General features: G+C 44.3%; 1 long non-coding RNA gene across 1 annotated transcript; it reads left to right on the top strand.

The window, feature by feature from the left end:
- The first annotated feature begins 7,912 nt into the window (after nucleotides 1–7,912).
- LOC103351365 (uncharacterized) lies at nucleotides 7,913–10,145 on the top strand. The gene is made up of 2 exons (XR_519155.5): nucleotides 7,913–8,093; nucleotides 9,489–10,145. It is a non-coding gene; the product is annotated as an uncharacterized LOC103351365 (long non-coding RNA).
- Nucleotides 10,146–22,732: the final 12,587 nt, after the last annotated feature.

The raw sequence follows: 22,732 nt of genomic DNA, 5'->3' as shown, positions 1-22,732 counted from the left end.
GCAGATACTGCTGTTGGCTGCAGTTACTGTGCACCCATGAATACCTGGGAAAATGCCTCCCTCAGAATGTGTGAGGGGCACCTGTACAAGCTGGCCATAGGAAAAAAGCTCCAACTGTCATGCAGAAGGTGAGAGATGAATGATTTGGGAAAGGACCATAAGCCCCTCCTCCAGGGGGAAGGACCAGGGACCCTACTCTTTATCTGAGTCTACCAAAGACTGGCCACTTGTGGTTAACTTCTGATTTAATTTGTGGCTAAAGTGTTCTGATAAAATGAGAATTCAGCCAAAGCAGAAAATTCTAGTGTATGGCACGTGTCCAGTGAGACCCCATTTGATATTAGAATGACCGCCCTTCATTAAGCAATCATTATAATATAATTAGCATCATGGTTTTGCCTCCTGCCCCCAGTGGCCGTTCCCAGTGCATGCTGGGAAGTGCATGCACAGAAAGTACAGAGGTATACAACTCCTCAGTGTCAGTCAAAAATACCGGTGATGAGCACTGCAGCCATGTCACCACTCAATACCCCTCAGACTTCCAAACCAGGAAGAAAGAGGGCTGTGCTCTTCTCTCTTGACTGGCCTGTTCCTCTCTTGGAATGCACTTTAATAAACTTCGCTACTTTCTTCTCACTGAATTATAATTCATTACTCCACTGGCAAAAAGAATCAAGGCAAACCAGCCACTGCTGGTGACACATCCAGACCTGCAACACCCCTTTCAAAACTGGAAGCAGCTGGACATTTTGTTCAGGTGAAAGGCATGGATAACAAGGGTCTCAAACTCAGGGCAAACAGTCTCCCAGGACTTTGCAATTTTCCTCTGTAGCCAATTTTTTATTCACTCATGAATATAATATCTAACCACAGGTTATTAACAGGAAAGTAAAAGTATATAGAGATTACCAGTTGAATACTTTCCCCCTTAAATTCCTATCCCCTTAGATTGAGAATTAATATAACTTTTGAAATAAGTTCTGGAATGATTGCCTAGATGGTTTAATATCAGGAAGGTTGTTTTCAAGTTTGTGAGTGGCAGGAAGACTAGGCTCCAAATGAGCTTTGCTTTTGAATTTAGAATTTAGAACCCATTCCAAGAATTCACACATATCACTGAAGCCACACTCACAGACATAATCTGTGTACCTTGGACTATCCCTTGACTCCAGAATCCAGACCTACGAGGGATTTTGAGTTTTGCCAAGACCATATTAGGAGGTTAATGTGATACATTTGTGCTCACTAGCAGTGCACACTTGAAAGCTGTGGGAAGAGGAGATTTTAAGTGTTCTCACCACAAAAGAAACAGCAAGTATCTGGGGTAACACATGCCATCCCACAGGACATACATGTAGCAAAACATCACATTGTATGCCATAAATATATATATAGTTTTTACTTGTCAATTAAGATTTAACTTCTTTGAAAAGATGGTAAATGTGGGGAAAAATGGCTAATGAGTAAACTTACCCAGTAGGCTCAGCATTCTATGTAATGTCTACTCTGTGTGTCATATTTAGTCCTAATTCTAACAAAATGCCGTATGTGATCAGATATACTACTCAAGAGACCACAGAGCATCACACTTACTATGTTATAAGATGGGGAGAAAGCAAAATCAGAAAAATTAAGACATGAGAATGAGTGAAAACCTCTGCAGTATTTCAAGGACAGTGGTTATTGTTAGCTAAATTTTTCTCATTGAAAACCACTGGAAATTACTTGAAAACACTTTTAGAAGGTAATAGATTACACATTTGACTGCATGGGACTCAAAGCACTTCCATCTATATTCTGTCTTCACATGACTTCCCTATGGTGTAGCAGGCATGCCAGAAATTACCATAGTCCCTATACACATGTAGAAATAGGGAAATGAAGGCACAATATATCTGTTACCTATCATGGCACAACAAACCATCCCAGGATGTGTGCTTTCAAACAATAATCATTTTATTTGCTTACAGTTCTTCAGTTAGAAAGGTAGATTGGGTGGAGCTAGAGGGTTCTCCTCCAATTTCACCTGGAATCATCTAAGTGATTGCAATCATCCAGCTCCTTACCGAAGATGTCTTTACAGTAAAAGTATGCTCTATAAGATTCCACCCAGCAGGGTTAAGCCTGAAGTAAAATCTCAGTTGTTTCTTTTAAAGATCCTGAATTTAGCCGGCTTAAGCAAATCCTACTCATTATAAAAGTCTACCTTAGAAGTTCCAGTGGCTTCTTCATTAACTTTCTGTATTAAGTGATTGGTGTGGTGGCATAACACAACTCTGGTGAGTCAATTGAGGCAGGGAGGGGGACAAACAGAGGTACAGGGGGACAGAGATAGGGTAGGGGCAGAGAGAGGACAGAGGAAGGACAGAGAAAGCATGGGGAAGAGCGAGTGGGGGACAAAGGGAAATGGGACTGAGTGACAGAGAAGGGAGGACAGAGAGGGGTGATAGAGAGAGAGGAGGGACAGACAGGATGGGGGGGCATACAGAGACGGTAGAGAAGAGGGAGAGAGGAGGCAATGGAGAGATGAGTACAGAGAGAAAGGGGAGAGACAAAGCAGGGGGCAGAGAGAAAGTGGGATATAGAGAGGAGGGTGTGAAAGGGAGAAAGGGTGGAAAATATAAGAAGGACAGAGAGAGTAGGGGAACAGGGAGAGGAGGACAAAGGAGGTGACAGAAAGAGTTGGGGACAGAGAGAGAGGGAGGAAAAAGGATAGGGGACAGAGTGGGGAGAGGGAGGGGGCAGAAAGAGGGGAGCAGGAAGAGGGGGACAGAGAGAGAGAAAGGGACAAGGGGTAGTGACAGGGAGAGGTGTTGAAAGAGAGAGTTGTGTGGGTTAGAGAGATGGGCAAATAGGGGGGTGAAAGAGAGGGGGGTGGCACAGATAGAGAGGAAAGATGGGGGTGGGGGAGCAGAGAGAAGAGGGACAGAGAAGGGAGACAGAAGGGAGCATGGAGCAGGGGACAGAGAGACAGAGAAGAGGGCTGGGGGTTACAGGGAGAGGAGGTGATGGGGGAACATGTTCCAGACTGTGGGGATGGGAGGGAGAGAGAGAGAAAGAAAGAGAGGAGAGAGAACAGAGGAAGGGAGGAGATAGAGGGGGGCACAGAGAAACAGAGAGGCAGGCAAGAGGAGGTCAGAGAGAGAACAGGGGACAGAGAGGTGGGAACAGAGAGAGGGGGAAAGGAAGAAGGGGATGGGGGACAGAAAGAGAGGAGAGGACAGAAGGGGGACAGTGAGAGAAAGAGGGGAGTCAGACAATGGGGAGCAGAGCAGGGTGGAGTTAGAGAGAAGGGAACAGAGTGAAAGAGGGAGGGAGTAACAAGGAAGACAGAGGGAGAGTGGGGGGAAGGAGGGGGACAGATAGAGGGGGGAAGACAGTGGAGATGAGGGGACAAAGAGTGAGGGGGGACAGAGGAAGACTGGCAGAGAGAGGGGCAGAGAGGGAGAGAGTGACAGAGACAGAAGGGGTAGAGGGGAGACAGAGGGGGAGACAGAGTAGGGGGACAGAGATGGGCAGGGTGGGGGGACTCCCATGGACTTACCACTTAACTCCCATGGACTTACCACCCGGCCCCAGCAGTTTTCTCATGCCCTGGTTTCATCTGTATACCTATGGCACCCCCTCCCCTTTATACTGCTAGATTATTCTAGTGCAAATCTCATAAATTCATTTCATTCATACATAATTTGTACTTATCTCAAAGACAAAGACACAACCACAATACTCCCATTACCCTCTCTGAGCCCCCACCCCCCAAAAAACAGCCATTCTTTGAAGCTACCACATTGTCCCAACTATTTCACACTTTTTTTTTTTTTTTTAGATTTTTATTTATTTATGTGACAGGTAGTTACAGACAGTGTGAGAGAGAGACAGAGAGAAAGGTCTTCCATTGTTTCACTCCTCAAATGGCAGCAAAGGCTGGAGCTATGCTGATCCAAAGCCAGGAGCCAGGTGCTTCCTCCTGGTCTCCCATGCGGGTGCAGGGCCCAAGCACTTGGGTCATCCTCCACTGCCTTCCCGGGCCACAGCAGAGAGCTGGACTGGTAGAGGAGAAACTGGGACTAGAACCCGGTGCCCATATGGGATGCTGGCACTGCAGGCGGAGGATTAACCTAGTGTGCCATGGCGCCCGCCCCTGTTTCACACTTTTTTAAAAAAAACTAGTTTGAATATGTATTCAAAAAATGTTCGCATGTGGTATTTAGTGGATAGTGCTATTAATCTACAACTGTCTCTCACTTCCTGTCACATGGAAATAATCAGGTAGTCTTGTTTCCTGCATCCCTTATAAATTGGTAGTTAGAGCTAGAGGCTTGGTTAGATTTAGATTGATTATTGCGTGGGGAGACAAGGTGGCTTACAAGTGGTGCTGTGTGCCTCTAAACAGCAGTAATGACCACTATTCAGAGGGTCCAGGTGTGGTCAGCCTGATCCCTCCCCTTTATAAAGTTCCCTGCTCTTCTTTTACCTGACCTGTGACCCTGGTAGCACATGACCATCACTTGGGAAGTTTATTAAACCCACTGAGACTGGTGTTTTATTTTAAAAAAATATTTTTAAAAAATGTATTGGGTGAGATGGGCATTTAGCCTAGTGGTTAAGACATCATGCTCCACATCAGAATACTTGGATTCAATCCCGGCATCTGGCTCTTGGGCTGTTGCAGGCACTTGGGGAGTGAACTAGCAAGTGGGAATTCTTTCTTTTCTCAAATGTTCAGAAGCAGACATAGAAAGAGCTCCCACATGCTGGTTTACTCCCCAAATGCCCACAATGGCTGGGGATGGACTGGGGCTGAAGCCTAGGAGCTAGGAACTCAATCCAGGTCTCTCATAGATGAGAGATGTTTGAGCCATTACCACTGCCCCCTGGGGCCGCATTAGCAGGAAACTGGAGTCAAGAGTTGACATCAGAAATTGAACCAGATACTCCTATGTGGGATGGGGATGTCTTAAGCAGCATCTTAACTACTAAGGGAAACTCTTGACCCTCAAAGCATTTTAAATGGACCTCCTGTGAGGCTCATGCATCTGTGTTGTTAAAAACTCCCTAGGGGATTTTATTATGCAGCCAAGGTTGAAAACTACTGTGGTGGGGGCCAGCACTGTGGCATGGGTAAAGCTACTGCAATGCTGGTATCCCATGTGGGCCCTGGTTCTAGTCCCAGATGCTCCCAGTTCAAGTCCCGACTGCCCCACTTCCGATTTAGCTCTCTGCTATGGCCTGGGAAAGCAGTGGAAGATGGCCCAAGTCGTTGGGCCCCTGCACCCATGTGGGAGACCCGGAAGAAGCTCCTGGCTTCTGGCTTCAGCCGTTGGGGCCATCTGGGGAGTGAACCAGCAGATGGAAGACCTCTCTCTCTCTCTCTCTCTACCTCTGCTTGTCTTGCCTTTCAAATAAATAAATTAATTAAAAAAAAAAAAAAACACTGTGGTGAAAATGTTATGATCATTGCTGGATCTCATTAGGAGTTTCAAAGGGGTAAATCTTTTTTTGAACAGTGATATAATTCTTTTATGCCTTTGGTGATGATCAACTGGAATTCTGTAAGGAAGGCTTCTGTCATTGACTAGCTGATTTCCAAAGGATAAAGTTTGTGCAGGGTATGCGGATGAATGTTCTTTTCCCTCTATTTATCAGCTTTCAAAATAACACACGTGCTGCTCCAAAGGGGACCTAAGGGATTTTACATTATCCTAAACTCTTCAAAATGAAACAAAGTTCCCATTTAATTCCTTCATATTCCTCCAAACAGTTCTGATGAGTCTTTCTGCTAATGTGGCAAAATGAAAAGATATTTGCTTAGCGATTCTAAGGAAGCTACTTAGCCTGTTAGCTTCTCTCCCCATTGTTCCAATGCAGACAATAGTTCTACAAAAGTGGAGTGACTAGCTCACCTCGATTTGCCTAGAATTTTCTGTTTTAGCATTGAAAGGCATGTGTCCTGTGCAGCCCCTTACTCCCAGGCAAACTGGGACGGTTTATCACATTAATATTGTTACAAGGATTAAGTGTAAATATGTGTAAAATGCTTTGTATGTAGCAGATTGTCAACAAATAGGAGCTACTTTCTTTGTAACCATATTTCATAATCTGGATTTCTATCCTTCCCCCCAGTTTTGGAAAGCATATTCTAAAACATGGCGGTGGGGGTGTAACCGGTGCACCTGGTGGCCTTTTGGGGGCAACAATATCAACGGTCCTCTTTTCTAGCCTAATAGATCCTGAAATATTTTGCCTGGGAGCTTTGATTCAAAGACCAAGTCTGCAGTCTTAAGAATCTGTGGGTCTGTGATAATGTTCCTCTCGTACTTAACTCCAGCCCTGGGGAGTAGCAGAGGCCAGTGAACTGGTAGGTTTGGGGCCTGGGTCAGCTTTCTGATGAGGATGGTCTGTTCTTGATTCACTACCCAGCACCTCTAAGCCTGATTTCAAAATCCAGAGAACTTAGCTCTCCCTTCTCAACTCCCCATATTCCTACATTGCATCTCCCACCTCTAGTTGCACCCTTAGGTCCTGTTTGTTGACTTGTTAGTCCGAATCAAATGTTTGGGATATTCAGCATGAATGGAATCTTCCAAGAATGATTTACACAGCTCGGCTTCTTGTCTCCTTGGGGAGGTGGTTTGGGTCTGTAATGGAAGTAACACTGATATAGGAGCCAGAGAACCTGAGCTCTGGTCCTAGAAATCCATTAGTTACCTTTGTGCAAGATGTTTCCTCCTTTCCTGAGCTCAGTTCTCTCATCTGTAACATGAGGAGATTGGAATAATCCCAACGCTTCCTTCAACTCTGATAAACTCTATCCCTGCAATTCAGACATTTATATTCTAGATGACCCCTTGTAAGCCATAGATGTGCATGTGAGAAAACATAAGGTCTTGGGCCCCAACTGGCCTGTTGAATGGCAAGGTGAGAAGTCACTCCAAGTGATAAAGGTATAAGGGTGTGTGGGAGGTATGTGGGTGGGAGTGGTGAGGGGGATCCCATGCATCTCCAAGGAAAGCTGTGGTCCTGAAGCAGATTTCCTATTTACCTGCCCCCTGGATTCCTGAGGCGCACAGTATCAGACTGATCTCATTGGAAACTACCCCATAAAGGCTCCCATCATGAGGTCGTGGCTTATGCCAGGATGGGCTAATTAGAGCCTTAACCTGTAGCTCTGAGATTGAGCCTTTTAGGACTATTTATGATAAAAGGCAGTTTGGGATCTGTGATTAGGTTAACAAACATACTTGGTCTTTGTCCCCACTTCCTGGTACAGAACTCCTAAGACACGTGGAATTTCCTTAGTGACTGGAGTACATTGTTATTTATCATGAGCCCTGTTGGCCACACCTGAGTTTATGCTGATGAGCTGACTTGGGGGAGGGCCCCTAGATGGACTAGGCAGGGAGTTGGTCACCAGAAAGACCAAGTATTACAGCATTGGAACTTTCAGCCCTATCCACCCACCTCGAGGTGGGAAAGAGGGGGCTAGAGATTGGTGAACACACCAAGATGTGGGGGTGAAGGGGTGGGGAAGGGGAGGGAAGATAGGAAAGGCATGAAAGCTCCACGCTCTCCCCCATACCTTGCTCTGTACCTCTTTTCCATTTGGCTGCTTCTGAGTTTTGTCCTTTATAACAAATTGGTAAACCTAAACACTATTTCTAGTGCATTATGGAACCTGAAAAGGGATCCATGGAAACCGCCAATCTTCCTACTGGTGTCTGAAATGGCTGAAGTCTTATAAAACTGAGCCCCAGAAGCTGTGAGGTCTCCCAGATAGCTGGTGGCAGAATTGAGTTGAACTGTTCAACACTCATCAGGTATCAGAGAATTGATTGTTGTCATCCTGCGAGTTTTAAAAATGATGCGTTTGTAGCTCTATCTGTTCAAGTTCATTGTCTTGTGCTCAACAAAGAATGAAGACACAGACACAGAGGAGTGAGCAAAGGGCAAAGCAAAGACCTGGAAGTGAACAGAGATGGCTCTCACAGCCAAGTGGCACAACAGGAGGCACCCTGGGAAACAGAAAGGCCTGTTGAAATGAGCACAGACTCCCAGGAAAGGCAGCCATGAGACAGCCATTGAAAGCATGAGAGGTAAGCATTTGGTCCACTTGCAGAGAAAGGTATTTAGCTGTGAGCAGACAACTAACTAGCACAGCAACATGAACACAAGCTAGCATAACAACTAGGTTACATGCACCAGAAAATTCTTAGGCAAACAGGATATCAGGAGTGGCCAGGAAAACTGAAGCAAATGCTGGGAAAATAACTCCATGGCACTCAGTCAGTGAGGAAATAGGGGAGGAACTTGCATGCTAGGAAGTAAATAGCTGTAAACTCCTTGGGTTTGCCTGCCTACTTCCCAGACACACAATGTTGCAAGGCCATTAAAAAATCTGACTTTTGCTGCACTTCCTGAATCTGAGTCCATTTTTAGGTGGATGAGTGAGCTTGTTTCTCATAAAAGGAAGTCATCTGGGGGCTTTATATCCTCTGAAAGTTTACATAGTGTTTTTTTTTTTAAGATTTATTTATTTGAAAGCCAAGTTAGAGAGAGAGAGAGAGAGAAAGAGAGAGAGAGAGAGAGGAATCTTCAGTCCACTGGTTCACTCCTCAAATGGCCAGGCCAGAGGGAGGAGCTTCTTCCAGGTCTCCAAAGTGGGTACAGAGGACCAGGGATTTGAGCCATCTTCTGCTGGGGCCCAAGCACTCAACCCGTCCTCTCCTGCTTCCCTGGGCTGTTAGCAGGGAGTTAAATTAGAAGTGGAGTATCTGGGCTGGCGCCGCAGCTCACTAGACTAATCCTCCGCCTGCGACGCTGGTACAGTGGGTTCTAGTCCCGGTCGGGGCGCTGGCTCCTGGCTTCGGATCAGTGCGGTGCGCCGGCTGCAGCGCACTGGCCGTGGCGGCCATTGGAGGGTGAACCAATGGCAAAGGAAGACCTTTCTCTCTGTCTCTCTCTCTCTCTCACTGTCCACTCTGCCTGTCAAAAAAAAAAAAAAAAAGTGGAGTATCTGGGACTCCAACAGGTGCTCACAGCAGGTCCAGCATTGCAGGCGGTGGCTTAATCTACTGCACCATAATGCCAGACCCCAAATTCAAATTCTTAAGTCTCACCTCTGGCCCACTGAATTGGAACCTTCTGGGGAAAGGTTCAGGAGTTTTTTACATAAATTTGAATTTTGTATTTTGAACAACTGCCCTAAATGATTCTTATCATTTGGCAACTTTGGGAAACTGGCATTCACAGATTCCCTTAATTTAGCAAACACCTCTAGGACCTTCAAAACCCAGTTTATTTCCTGGAAAAAAAATCAATTTAATAGGCTTTTAGAAGTACACAATGTTCCTAAACCAAATTTAAGACCCCCCAAGAGTCCAGCTGTACCAGTTCAGACCCTTTAAGAATGTTCTATGAATACAAAGGCTGCGGGCTAAGGTGAGGAAGTCATAAATAATATGTCTCTCTTTGGTTCTATTGTCTTCTAGGTGGCTTGCAATTCTCCTGGACCTGGTTGGGAACTTGAACATCCTTTCATTCTTGATGATGGTTATTTATAGAGAGACCCTAAACGGGGATGTTGTGGGCTCTGTTTTGTCCACTGCAGCTGATGTGAATCTGAAGCAACCATCTTGGGAGTTACTTGCTCCTCAAGCCTGCAGACACGTCTCTTGATTGGTTAGTTCATCTGCCAAGAGATTGTTGGGTTGTCTGTGGGTTATAGAGTTGTGGTCGCAGATGTCTCTCCTGATGCCTGACTATAGGCCAGGTTGTGGTGTGGTTTGTTAGCATCTGCATTCTGATACCATAAAGATACTCCTGGCCCCATAATACCTGACTGGTTGGAATGTTTATTATTAATTCCATTCTGTAAGCCAATTACCTTTTGCCTAGTTTTTGTTTTCCTTCACCAAAACATGTAAATTTTTTGTATAACTGACTGCAGTGTTAATAAACAGAATCCTTTTGTTTCAGCTGGACCTCTGATAAGGGTATGACTCAAAGACCAAATTTGGCCTGCTGTATCTGTAAGTGAATTCTTACTGAAACACAGCCATGCTCCTTGGTTGCTATCTTATCTTTTTTTCATGTTGAATGCAGAGTTCAGTGGTTGTAATAAACTGTATGGCTCACAAAGAGTAAAATGTTTTACTATCTGACCCTTTACCAAAAAAAAAAAAAGAATGTTTGCTATCTCCTGCTCCAGAGCCTCCAGTGTAGTCTGGACCAGCTCGTGTTTGCATTTGAAAGAGGGAGAGAGAGAGAGAGAGAGAGATGGGACGAGAGAGAGAGAGAGAGAGAGAGAGAGAGAGAGAGAGGCCAGAGTTAGACTAGGGGAAGATGGCTGTGGGGACACCTTTGCGGATTGTACACTGCTAACTCTGGAGAAGGAGGAAGGCAATGAAGGCAGAAGAGGTAAGGAAATGGATCTCCTCTGGAATCTCCAAAAGTATCCAGCCCTTCTGACTCCTTGACTGTAGCTCTGACCCCTGAAACTATAGTAAGCCACTGAACCTGTTACAGCAGCAATAGGAAATCAAGGTTAGAGAGTAGCTATGATCTAATCATGATGTTCCTTGCCTGGTCAGCTTCAAGTGTGCTCACCAACCCTTGCTGAATCCTGCTGTAGTGTGCATTCAGGGGATCAGGCAGCCTCCCAAGGCTGACGAGAGCTGCTAGTGAGACTCCTGCCTGGCACCTCTGCTGGCCTTCAGAAAGCCACTCTTCAGCTTGCTCGCACTCACAGGTACCGTGTTCTTGGTCTCAACTGAGAGGTAGTGCTGGCGGTTCTCGTGTTGATTACAACAGCAGCAGGTCGAGGCTCTCTCACCCTCAGCTTCCCTGATGCTGGAGCTGAGGGTGGTGCGGGTGAGAGTGCTTCAGGTTTGTCTTCCCTTGGGTGTCCCATAGGTGTTCAGGCACGGCAGTGCGCAAGCAGTGCTCTGTGACATGGTCCTGCTGAGTCCTCAGCCCTCCTGCCCTGGTGGACTCCCACGTGCCTGCCTGCTCCCTGTGAGTGGCTTCTGAATGAACACACTGCTGCTACAAAGCCACTGTTTTCCTCTCCCCGTCACTGCACCAGGACTTCCCTGGGAGGAAGCACCTCTCTGGAGGGCCTTCTCTGGAGGGGTGGTAAGGCACAGGTACCCCGCTATGTAGCTTGTGCAACCTGTGATTGGTGGTGGAAAACTTGTCAACATAAGCCGAACACTAATCATGCTCTACAGTAGCAATTGCAGAAAACGACCAGTGGACAGTGTGACATGAACCAGGGGCTCAGAGGCGAGGGGAATTACTGTTTTGTAATTTCACAAATGAAACAGTAAAAGCTTCATCAACATGATGTGCTGGTGGGTGGGTGTTTGGGGCAGTGGTTAAGAACCCACCTTATGGGACACCTACATCCCATTATCAGAGTTCCTGGGTTTGAGTCCTAGCTTCGCTGCCAATTCCAGCTTCCTGCTAAAGTGTACCCTGCGAGGCAGCCAGGATGGCTCAAGTATTTGGGTCTCCCATCCACATTGGAAACCTGGATTGAATTCTGGGCTCCAGGCTTTGGCCTGGCTCAGCCCCAGAAGTTACAGGCATTTGTGGGGTAAACCAGTGAATGGAAGGTATCGCTTTCAAATGAAATAAAAAATAAATAATTTTGAAAAGTAATTAAAATGCACTAATAGGTAGAAGAGTTTAAAATTCTGTGAGTGTGTGGTGACTACAAAGAGTTAGAAATTACTTCAATCTTGGTTTAATGGACCTTAAATGCATTAAATAAAGTTTTTGCAACCCCATAGGTTTGGATTGGGCAATTGCCCTAAGCTCCAAGAGCCCACATTGGTGCAGTTTAATCCCAATATCTGAGCTTTGGTTGCAGGAAGCTCTGTAGCCAGTAGCTGAGCTCTAACCAATAAACCAAGTCAAGCTGGAATCAACTGACTGGTTAACTAAGCTATAGTCAATTAAGCTGTTTTGAATGTCTCATTTGAGTTATTCCATAAACGCTGTTGGGTTCTGTTGAAGATCTCGCAATTTGGCTGTGGTTGCTGACCAGTGTGCATGGATTTTGTTTTACTTTGGTTTTTCTCTGCTCAGGTGAACTCTACTAGATGGATGTGTTTAAAGAATTTTCATTTTAGCAGGCATAAGGTTCTGCAACTGAAACACAATTCAGAACACAGTTGTGCTCTAGGGTCTGTTTGTCTTCCTGACCCTTAAATAAAACTCAGGTAAACAGTCCCGAGCTCCACTACTGGAAAAGGGTGACGCAAACCAGTCCTGAGGAAGAGGGCAGGCTTTCAGAGCTCACACTTCACAGAAGTTCTGCAGACATCACCTTGTTTGATGCTCAAAATCTTAAGGGAAAGGGGTACTGGAAATCTACATTCTACACACTGTAACTTCCCACCTCTATCCCTGTTCCAGGACTCACAGATCAAGGCACAACTCAAGAACTAGCTCTGGACATAAAGGGACAACAAGAGAGGAAATAAGCACGCAAATTGAATCTGGAAATTTTCATCAATAGTATTTCCTCCTATTGTACTTGAAATAGTTGACACCCCCTTTTTCCTTGGTTTTGTGACTCCTGCTTCTCTGACAGCTAAAACTTCATTTAAAAAATGTTCATGGGAGGATACCTAGACTAGTGGTTATGTTGTTGGTTATGATACCTATTTCCCACATCAGTGTACCTAGGTTTGATAGTCCATTTTGGCTCCTGTCCCCAGCTTTCTGCTTATGTGAACCCTGGGAAGCAGTGGTAACAGTTCAAGTAATTGGGTGCCTGCCACCCATGTAGGAGACCTGGAATGAGTTCCCAGCCCCAGTCATTGTGGGCATTTGGGTGGAGAACATTTGGATGCAGTGTGTTCTCTCTCTGTCTCTCCAATTTTAGAAACACCTTTTGTTATCCTTTCTACTTTCATTTACTTTGAAAGAGTTAAAGGGACAGGGGAGAGACAAAGAGCTTCCATACACTGATTACTGATTCATTCCCTAGATGGCCACAACACCTCGCCCTGGGTCAGGCCAAAGCCAGGAGCCTAGAGTTTCATCTGAGTCTTCTGTGTTGGGGGAAGGGGTGCCAAAGACTTGCTGCTTTTTCCCAGGCTGTTAGCAGGGAGCTGGAACAGAGTGGAAAAGCCGGGACTTGAACCAGCACCCATATGGGATGCCAGTGTCACAGTTGGTGGCTTTACACACTTTGGCACAACACTGGCCCCTAGAAACAACTTAAAAATTGCCTAGGTGAGGCCAGTGTTGTGTCACAGTGGGTAAAGCCAACATCTGTGGTACCTACATCCCATAGGGGCACCATTCTAGTCTTAGCTGCTCTACTTATGATCTAGCTCCCTGCCAATGCACCTGGAAAAGCAGTGGAGGATGGCCTAAATACTTAGACCCCTGCCACCCATGTGAGAGACCTGGAAGAAGCTCCTGGCTTTGACCAGGCCCAACTCTGGCAGTTGCAGCCATTTGGGGAGTGAATCAACAGATGGAAGATCTCTCTCTGCCTCCTTCCCCCACATCCCCCACCCCCCACCTATAACTCTGCCTTTCAAATAAATCTGTTTTTAAAAAAATTTGCCTAGGCAAGTGCTTCTGGAATTTTAATGCACATATCACCTGGGAATTTTGTTAAAACAGACTTTGATTCTGAGGCATAGGACTGGCTTTTGCAGCAAGCTCCCATGCTAGAGGTGGTGAATCCACTGGCTTGGAGACCACATCTTCAGAAGCAGGGGCCTGGAAGATATCTCTTAGCACTTTTTACCTGTTGAACAATATTGTTAGTGGTGCTTTAAGGCTGTAATGACAGGGTAAAATGAAAGTGTACTATTGTAAAAATTTAGAAAGGAAAGGAGTGGAGATAGAGGGAGGGAAGTATGGTTATCTTATGGAATTGTACCTATGAAATCTGTTCTTAATAAAAATTCTTAAAGTTAAAAAAAACCAACACTTTCACACACTTGTTCCTATGCCAAATACCTCCCTTTTGCCAGTGTTCTGATATTTCTTTTCTTTTCTTTTTTTTTTTTCTTTTTTTTTTTTTTTTTTTTTTTTTGACAGGCAGAATGGACAGTGAGAGAGAGCGACAGAGAGAAAGGTCTTCCTTTGCCGTTGGTTCACCCTCCAATGGCCGCCGCGGTCGGCGCGCTGCGGCCGGCGCACCGCGCTGATCCGATGGCAGGAGCCAGGTGCTTTTCCTGGTCTCCCATGGGGTGCAGGGCCCAAGCACTTGGGCCATCCTCCACTGCACTCCCTGGCCACAGCAGGGAGCTGGCCTGGAAGAGGGGCAACCGGGACAGAATCCGGCGCCCTGACCGGGACTAGAACCTGGTGTGCCGGCGCCGCAAGGCGGAGGATTAGCCTAGTGAGCCGCGGCGCCGGCCCTTTTTTTTTTTTTTTTGACAGGCAGAGTGGATAGTGAGAGAGAGAGACAGAGAGAAAGGTCTTCCTTTTGCCATTGGTTCACCCTCCAATGGCCGCCACGGCTGGTGCGCTGCAGCCTGCGCACCGCGTTGATCTGAAGGCAGGAGCCAGGTGCTTCTTCTGGTCTCCCATGGGGTGCAGGGCCCAAGCACTTGGGCCATCCTCCACTGCCTTCCCTGGCCACAGCAGAGAGCTGGCCTGGAAGAGGAGCAACCTGGAAAGAATCCGGCGCCCCGACTGGGACTAGAACCCAGTGTGCAGGTGCCGCTAGGTGGAGGATTAGCCTATTGAGCCGCGGCGCCGGCCAGTGTTCTGATATTTCTTCAATTTCTTGTTCTATGTAGGATGTTACTTTTTCTCATTCTCTGTGCCCACATAAATTTTTCCCAATAATTGGCTTCTCTTTACTTTGGGGGGAGTTCTTGCTGAATCATGCCATGGGCATTTAGCTGTCATGAAATGGGAAGCTCCCAGGGAACCCATGGGAGTTCAAGATTTGACCCATCAGAAAGAAAGTCCTTGATTTGGATCTCAGGGCTCTGTAACTTCTTACTATGATTATGTAATGCAAATAACTATACATCACATTTTTGGTACTCTTAGTTGCCAGAGATCAGAGAAACCATGGTATTTGTCTTTTTGGGGGACTGCTTATTTTACTAGGTACGATGGTTTCCAGTTACATCCATTTTCTTATAAAAGATAGGATTTGATTCTTTTTTTACAGCTGGATAATATCCCGTAGTGTTTATATACCACATTTTCTCTATCCAGTCATCAGTTAATGGTCATCTGACTTGATTCCATCTCTTATCCACTGTGAATTGAACTTCAATAAACATGGGGATATACCAAGGGAAATATAATTAGTAAACAAAAGAGCTATCTGCACCTCTATGTTTATTGCAGCTCAATGCATAACAGCTAAGACATGGAATTGACCTAAATGACCATCAACCGAAGACTGGATAAAGATGTTATAAAATATGTGCACTATGGTATACTACACATCAGTAAAAAAAATGAAATCCGGTCATTTGCAACAAAATGGACCAATCTGGAAAACTTGATACTTGGTGGAATAAACCAATCCAAAGGGACAAATACCATATGGTCTTCCTTATCTGTGAGAATTAATAGCGTACCTAAAATGAAAGCTGTAGAAGTGAAATTGACACTTAGAAAAACAATGACTTGAACAGCCCTTTCTTGACTGTCAAGGAACAGTTTATTCATTTTTTTATTTAAATACTATATGTTGAATTCCTTACTTAACATAGAGTTAATCATATATATATCATATATATAATATATATATTCATATATAATCATATATATATATAAAGTCAAATGAAAATAGATCTCAGTAAAAAATAAGAGGGAGAATAAGAGAGGAGGAAGTTTCAAACTATAAAGCTGTAAAATGTCATCTTAATTGTTAAAGTGATCATATTAAGTGTTAAAGTGAACCTATAGATAGGATCAAGTGTTAAAGGGACCAAATGAATAGCGTCAAGTGCCTGGTAATAACAATAGACAGAATTAAAAAGGAAGGAATGTCCAACACAGGAAGCAGTCCACACAGCAGACTCATAAAGCAATTGTTTTAAGTAACACTCTGACCTCAGAATTGGCCCTTAAGGCATTCAGATGTGGCTGAAAAGCCCATGAGAGCAATGCAGGCATGGAAAGCCAAGACACTATGGCAAAAATTTCCTACATGAAGGATCTCTGTGAATGAGACCCCAGTGGAAAGAAGGGGCCATCAATGAAGAATGTACTTTGCTCTGAAGGGAGGTGGGAACTTCCACTTTGCTTATGGCCTTTTCTAAATATCGATGAAGTTTCTGGTCACAAAAAGCTTCCATAGCATTGGCAGCTCATGGTAAGAGCCTCTGGTGATCACTGAGGTCATACATAAGAGTGTTAATTTTTAAATTAACAACAGAAGTCATTGTGCACTTGTTCCCCTGTGGGACCTCTGCCTTTATTGAGTTGTACTATCAGAATTAATTGCAAAACTTGTTCTCAAACAGCACTTTTTACATGGTGTGTATGTATGTGCGCAAACTGTTGAAATATTTACTTAGCATTGAGTTGGTTTTCTGTATATAAAAGTAATTAAAAATGAATCTTATAGAATAATGGGATGGGAGAGGGAGTAGGAGGTGGGATGGGAGTGGAGGAGGGGGGATGGGTATGGAGGGGAAACCCCAAATCAATCTTTTATATGCTGGTTTCATTTAATTTAGGTAAATTCCTAGGAATGGCATAACTGGGTCATATGACAAGTCTATTTTCAGATTTCTAAGGAATCTCCATTCTGTCTTCCAAAATGACTATACTAGTATATGTTCTACCAACAGTGGATTAAGGTACATTTTCCCCCCACATCCTCACTGGCATTTATTATTTGTTTGTTTCTGTATGAAAGGCATTCTAACTTGGGTGAGGTGAAACATCATTGTGGTTTTCATTTGCATTTCCCTGATGGCTAGTGATCCTATGCATTTTCATGTCTGTTGGCCATTTGAAATTCTTCTTTTGAAAAATGCCTGTTCAAGTCCTTTGCCTATTTCTTAACTGGATTGTTAACATAAAAAACTGATTGTTTTTTATGTTGTTGAGCTTCTTGAGCTCTTTATAGATTCTGGATATTGATTGTTTTTCAGATTCATAGTTTGCAAATATGTTTTTCTCATGCTGCAGGTGGCCTCTTCACTTTGCTGATCATTCTCTTTGCAGTGCAGGAGCGTCTTAGCTTGGTATAATTCTAATTGTCTATTTTGGCTTTGATTGCTTGTGTTTCTGGGGTCTTTTCCAAGAAGTCTTTTCCTATGCTAATGTCTAGCAGAGTTTCCCCAGTATTCTCTACTATTTTGATGACACTGGGTTTAGATTTAGGTCCTTGATCCATTTTGAATGGGTTTTTGTGTAAGTTGGGGTCTTATTGAATACTTCTGTCTGTGGCAATCAAATTTTCCCAGAACCATTTGTTGAAGAGTCTGTCCTTTCTCCAGGGGATGATTTTTTTTCCTCCTTCCTTTGTCAAAGTCTACCTGTCTATCTTTGTGCCAGTACCAGGCTGTTATGCTTATAACTGTCCTGTACTATGTCTGGTATTGGGATGTCTCTGGCTTGAGTCACCTTTAACCCTGATGTTTATAACAGCTCAATTCATAATACTTAAGATATGGGATCAACCCAGATGTCTATTAGCTCATGACTTGATAAATAAAATGTATATATGCATGATGGAATAATACTAGCCATAAAAAGAATTAATTCTTGGGGCTGGCACTGTGGTACAGCAGGTTAAAGCCCCAGCCTGCAGTGCTGGCCTCCCATGTGGGAATCAGTTTGAGTCCCAGCTTGTATACTTCTTATCTAGCTCCCTGCTAATGTACCTGGGAAAGCAATGGAAGATGGTCCTGATCCTTGAGCCCCTGTGCCCACATGGGAGATGCGGAAGAAGCTCCTGGATTCAGGCTTTGGATTGGCTCAGTTCCAGCTGTTGTTGCCATTTGGGGAGTGAACCTCCCTCTGTAACTGTCTTTCAAATACCATTTAAAAAAAATCTTTTGCAACAAAATGGATGCAACTGGGGACCATTATGCTTAGTGAAATAAGCCAGACCCTAAAAGATAAATCTTGGATTTTCTCCATTATGTGGTAGCTAATATACAGAGTACAGAAAACCCACAACATATAGAAATGAAATTGACACTTTGGGATTTGATTGTTTATAGCCCGTATCTATACTCTTGCAGGACAGTGGTGTTCCTACTTTGTTCTTATGAATTCTTATACTTATTGGAGATTTAAACCAGTTAATATAAAGAAGATTGGAGGTATATTGTCCCAAAAACTAAGATGGAGGGGTGGAGGGAAGTATCATTATGTCCTTGCAATCTTACCTATGAAGTATATGAAATCTATACCCTTCATATAAATAATAACATTAAAAAGGCAGCATTACAGAAAGGAGCAAGAGAACGATGTCTGGTATGTTGGATTACTACCCAAATGCTGCATGACCAGGGCTGGGCCAGGCAGAAGCTGGGAGCTTGGAACTCCATCTGGGTCTCCTATGTGGATGTCAGGGACCCAAATACTTGGGTCACCTTCTGCTTTCCCAGGTATGTTGTCAGGGATCTCATGTCTATAGGGGATGCCAGTGTTGCAAGTGGTGGCTTAACCCACTGTACCACAATACTGGCCACATTCTTTACTTTTTGAGCAACCTACTGTTTTCCTCAATGAGTGTGCTAACTTAGGTACCCACCAGCAGTGTACAAGGGTCCTTTTTCTCCATCTTTACCAACATTTATCTTTTTTTTTTTAATAATGGCCATTCTAACAAGGTGAAATGGTATCTAATTGTGTTTTTAACTTCCATTCCCAGGATGAGTTTTTGACTTAATGCTTACATCTCCTATCAGAGTGCTTGGGTTTGAATCTTGGCTCTACTTAGATATCACCTTCCTGTTAATGTGCTCCCAGGGAAGCAACCGGTGATGCTCAAGTAGTTGGGTCCCTGCCACCCATGTGGGAGACCCAGATTACTGGCTTCTGGCTTTGGCCTGGCCCAGCCCTGGCTGTTGTGGACATTTGTGGAGTGGACTAACAGATGGGAGCTCTCTCTCTGTATGTCTCTAATATAAACTTTTTAAAATGTGTGTTTCCATGACTAGAGATGTGGGGAATTTTATCATATACTTGGCGGTCATTTGTATGTCTTTTAATAAATGTTCAGGTGTTTTACCCAGTTTTTAATCTGATGATATGTTTTCTTGTAGAGTTGTTTGAGTTCCTTACATATTTTGGCTATTAGTCTCATAGATGTGTGGTTTGCAAATATTTCATCTCATCTCCTAGATTCTTTTTACTCTGTTGGTTGTTTCCTGTGTTTTGTAGGAATGTTTTAATTTGATGGAGTCTCATTCATCTATTTTTGCTTTTGTTGCCTGTGTATCAGCATCCATTCCAAGACATCTTTGGCCAATCAGTGTCATGGAACTTTCTTCCTATAGTAATAGTTTCAGTTTCTGGATTTTGGTTTGTATCTTTTTAAAAGAGGTTTTATCTTCTGTCTGCTGATTCACTCCCCAAATGGCTTTCTCTGCTGGGTTGGCCAGGCTGAGGCCAGGAGTCTGGAACTCCATCTGCATCTCCCATGCGGATGCCAGGGCCCAATGACTTGAGCCATCTCCCGTTGCTTTCTCTGGTACATATGTAGGGAGCTGGATTGGAAGCAGAGCAGCCAGGACTCCAATCCACACTCTGAGATGGGATGTTGGCCTCACAGGCGTTGGCTTAACTCCCTGGTGCCACTGCCTACTGCACTGGCCCCAGGTTTATGTCCTTGACCCATTTTTTGAATAAATTTGTGTATATGGTATGAGAATAACAGTCTACTTTCATTCTTCTACAGGGGACTATTAAGTTTCCCCAACACCATTCATGGGAGAGACGGTCTTTTCTTTACTGAAGTCTCGGGATAATTTGTAGAAAAATGACTGCAAATACATGGATTTCTCTGGGTTCCCTGTTCTGTTCCATTGGTCTGTGTGTCTGCTTTTATGCAGTACCATGCTGTTTTGATTATCACAGCTTTGTATTATGTTTTGGAGTAAATTGGTGGGTTACTTTACACTTTGTTCTTTTTCATCAAATTACTTTGGCTAATTGGGGCTGGATTTTTGGTAGCTCCATACAAATTTGAGGATTGCTTTTGAATTTTCATGGAAAACATCACTGGAATTTTCAGAGATCACATTGAAATTGTAGATCTCTATGGACAGAATATGTTAAAATTTTTAATTTGAAAGTCAGAAAGATGCATCTCCCATCTATGCATTCAGAGCTCAAATGGGCCTTGGCCAGCAGAAGACAAGAGCCCAGAACTCAATCCAGGTCTCCCATGTGGGTCGCAGGGACTCATGTACTTGGGCTACCACCACTGCTTCCCAGGGTGGGTATTAGCAGGAAACCGGAGTTTAAAGCACAGCTAAGACATGAACCCAGTCACCCAAAGCAGAGCCTTAACAGCTGTACCAAATACCCACCTCCTTTATTGATGTTTCATTGATTTTTATGTCCTGCAACTTTCTGAATTCATTTTAGTCCAAACAGTTTTGTGATATATGTGTGTGTGTGTGTGTGTGTGTAGTCATCTACAAAAGGGACAATTCAGTTTCTTCCTTTCCAAATTGGATGACTTTTATTTCTCTTCTAATTTCTTTGGCTTGAACTTCTAATACTGTGTTGAATAGAAGTGGCAAGGTGGGTGTTTGGTCTCTTTATGAAGAGTAGGCAGTAAGGATAGGGGGACTAGTTTAAATTTCCATATTCTGCATCTGGCTATCCAGTTTCCCCAGTATCATTTACTGAAGAGGCTACCTTAAGAGTCTGTCCGTGGGGGCCAACACTGAGCATAGCAGTTTGTAAAGCTGCTGCCTGTGATGCCAGTACCCCATTTAGGAACGTGTGTAGGTCCCAGTTGCTCCACATCTGATCCAGCTCCCTGCTAATGCACCTGGGAAAGCAGTGAAAGATGGCACAATAGCTTGGTCCCCTACACCCATGTGGGTGGACCCAAAAGAGGCTCCTGGCTCCTGGCTCCTGGCTTCGGATTGGCCTGGCTCCAGCCATTATGGCCATTAGGGAGTGAACCAGTGGATGAAAAATATATCTTTCTGTGTAACTCTTCCTTTCACATAAATAAATCTTTAAAAAAGAAACCCTCCTGGGGCCAGCGCTCTGATGTAGGTGAACTCTTGCCCTTCAAATAATTTTAAATGGACCCCCTGTGAGGCTCATGCATGAGTGGTGTTAAAAACTCCCTAGTGGATTATATTACACAGCCAAGGTTGAAGCCACTGTGGTGGGGGCCTGTGCTGTGACTTAGCAGGCAAATCTGCTACCTGCAGTGCCAGCATCCCATATGGGTGCTGGTTCAAGCCCTGGTTGCTCCACTTCTGATCCAGCTCTTTGCTATGGCCTGGGAAGGCAATACAAGATGGCCCAAGTCCTTGGGCCCCTGCATCTGTGTGGGAGACCTTAGGAGAATCTCCTGGCTTCAGATCGGTGCAACTCTGGCCATTGCGGCCATCAGGGAGTGAACCAGCAGATGGAAGACCTCTTTCTCTCTCTGCCTCAGCCTCTCTGTAACTCTGCCTTTCAAATAAAATAAATGAAAGATGGTCATTTAAAAAAAAGAGTTATCTTATAGATGGTTTCAGGTTGGTTTGTGAGGAATCAGTTGGTAGTACACATGTGGACTCATTTGGGGGATCATCGTTTTATTCCATCAGTCTATGTGTCTGTTATGCCAGTACCATACTGTTTTGGTAACAAGAGCTTCATAGTCTGTCTTGAAATCGGGTATAGTGATGCCTTCAAGTTGATTCTTTCTGTTTAAGATTGTTCTGGCTCTGTGGGGTCTTTTGTGCTTCCATATTACTGTGGTTTGAATGTGATTTGGGTTCCAAAAATCGCAAGATGTTAAACACCAGAGCCCTAAGTTAATAGTATTAAGTGGGTGGAAACAAGCCAGTTTTGGGACTTAGGAGGTGGGCTGAGTAGGAGACCTTAGGCCGTAGGGCACATCCTCAGTGCTTCTCAGGAGTGTTGCTTATAAAAGCCCAAGACAGGCCCAGTCTCTCTCTGAGCTTCCTGATGACCACGCTATTCTTCTCAGCACACACTCGGCCGGCGCTATGCTGGGCCCTCAGGAGAGGCCAAACCACGGGGCCTGTCCAGTAAGGGACTGTCAACTGTGAGCCGAAATAATTCTCTGCTTTGTAAGCAGCTTGCCTGTAGTGTTTCATTGGAACAAAAAACTCAACGATATGTAAGAATTTTAAGTTTGGATTTGCTGCTCACATGAAGGATGTCATGTGGATTTTGAGGGGATTCCATGGAATCTGTAAGTTGTATCGGTGAGTATGGATAGATTAATATTCTGTCGAGGACCACGATGGGCTTTTGCTTTTTTGTGCATATGTATCTTCTATTTCCTTCATTAGTGTCTTGCAATTATCATTGAAGAGATCTTTAACATTCTGGGTCACATTTATTCCAAAGTGTTTATATAGTGAGATTGCCCTTTAACTTTCTTGTTGAGTTTGTTATTGGTGTGTGAGAATGCTACTGATCTTCTAAATTTCTATTTGTGATACACAGTGAGAAAGAGTGAGGCCAATATCCCATTAACTGATTGACTTCCCAAATGTCTGTGATGACTACAGATTGACAGAGACTGAAACTGGGAACCAGGAACGCATGCCAAGTTCCCCGC

Source organism: Oryctolagus cuniculus, chromosome 15 (assembly GCF_051225735.1).
Source record: "Oryctolagus cuniculus isolate XC-2025 breed Fujian yellow rabbit chromosome 15, ASM5122573v1, whole genome shotgun sequence".
Classification (NCBI taxonomy): Eukaryota; Metazoa; Chordata; class Mammalia; order Lagomorpha; family Leporidae; genus Oryctolagus; species Oryctolagus cuniculus.
Note: the sequence above shows the minus strand (reverse complement) of the source record. Positions and strands in the feature narration are given on the sequence as shown.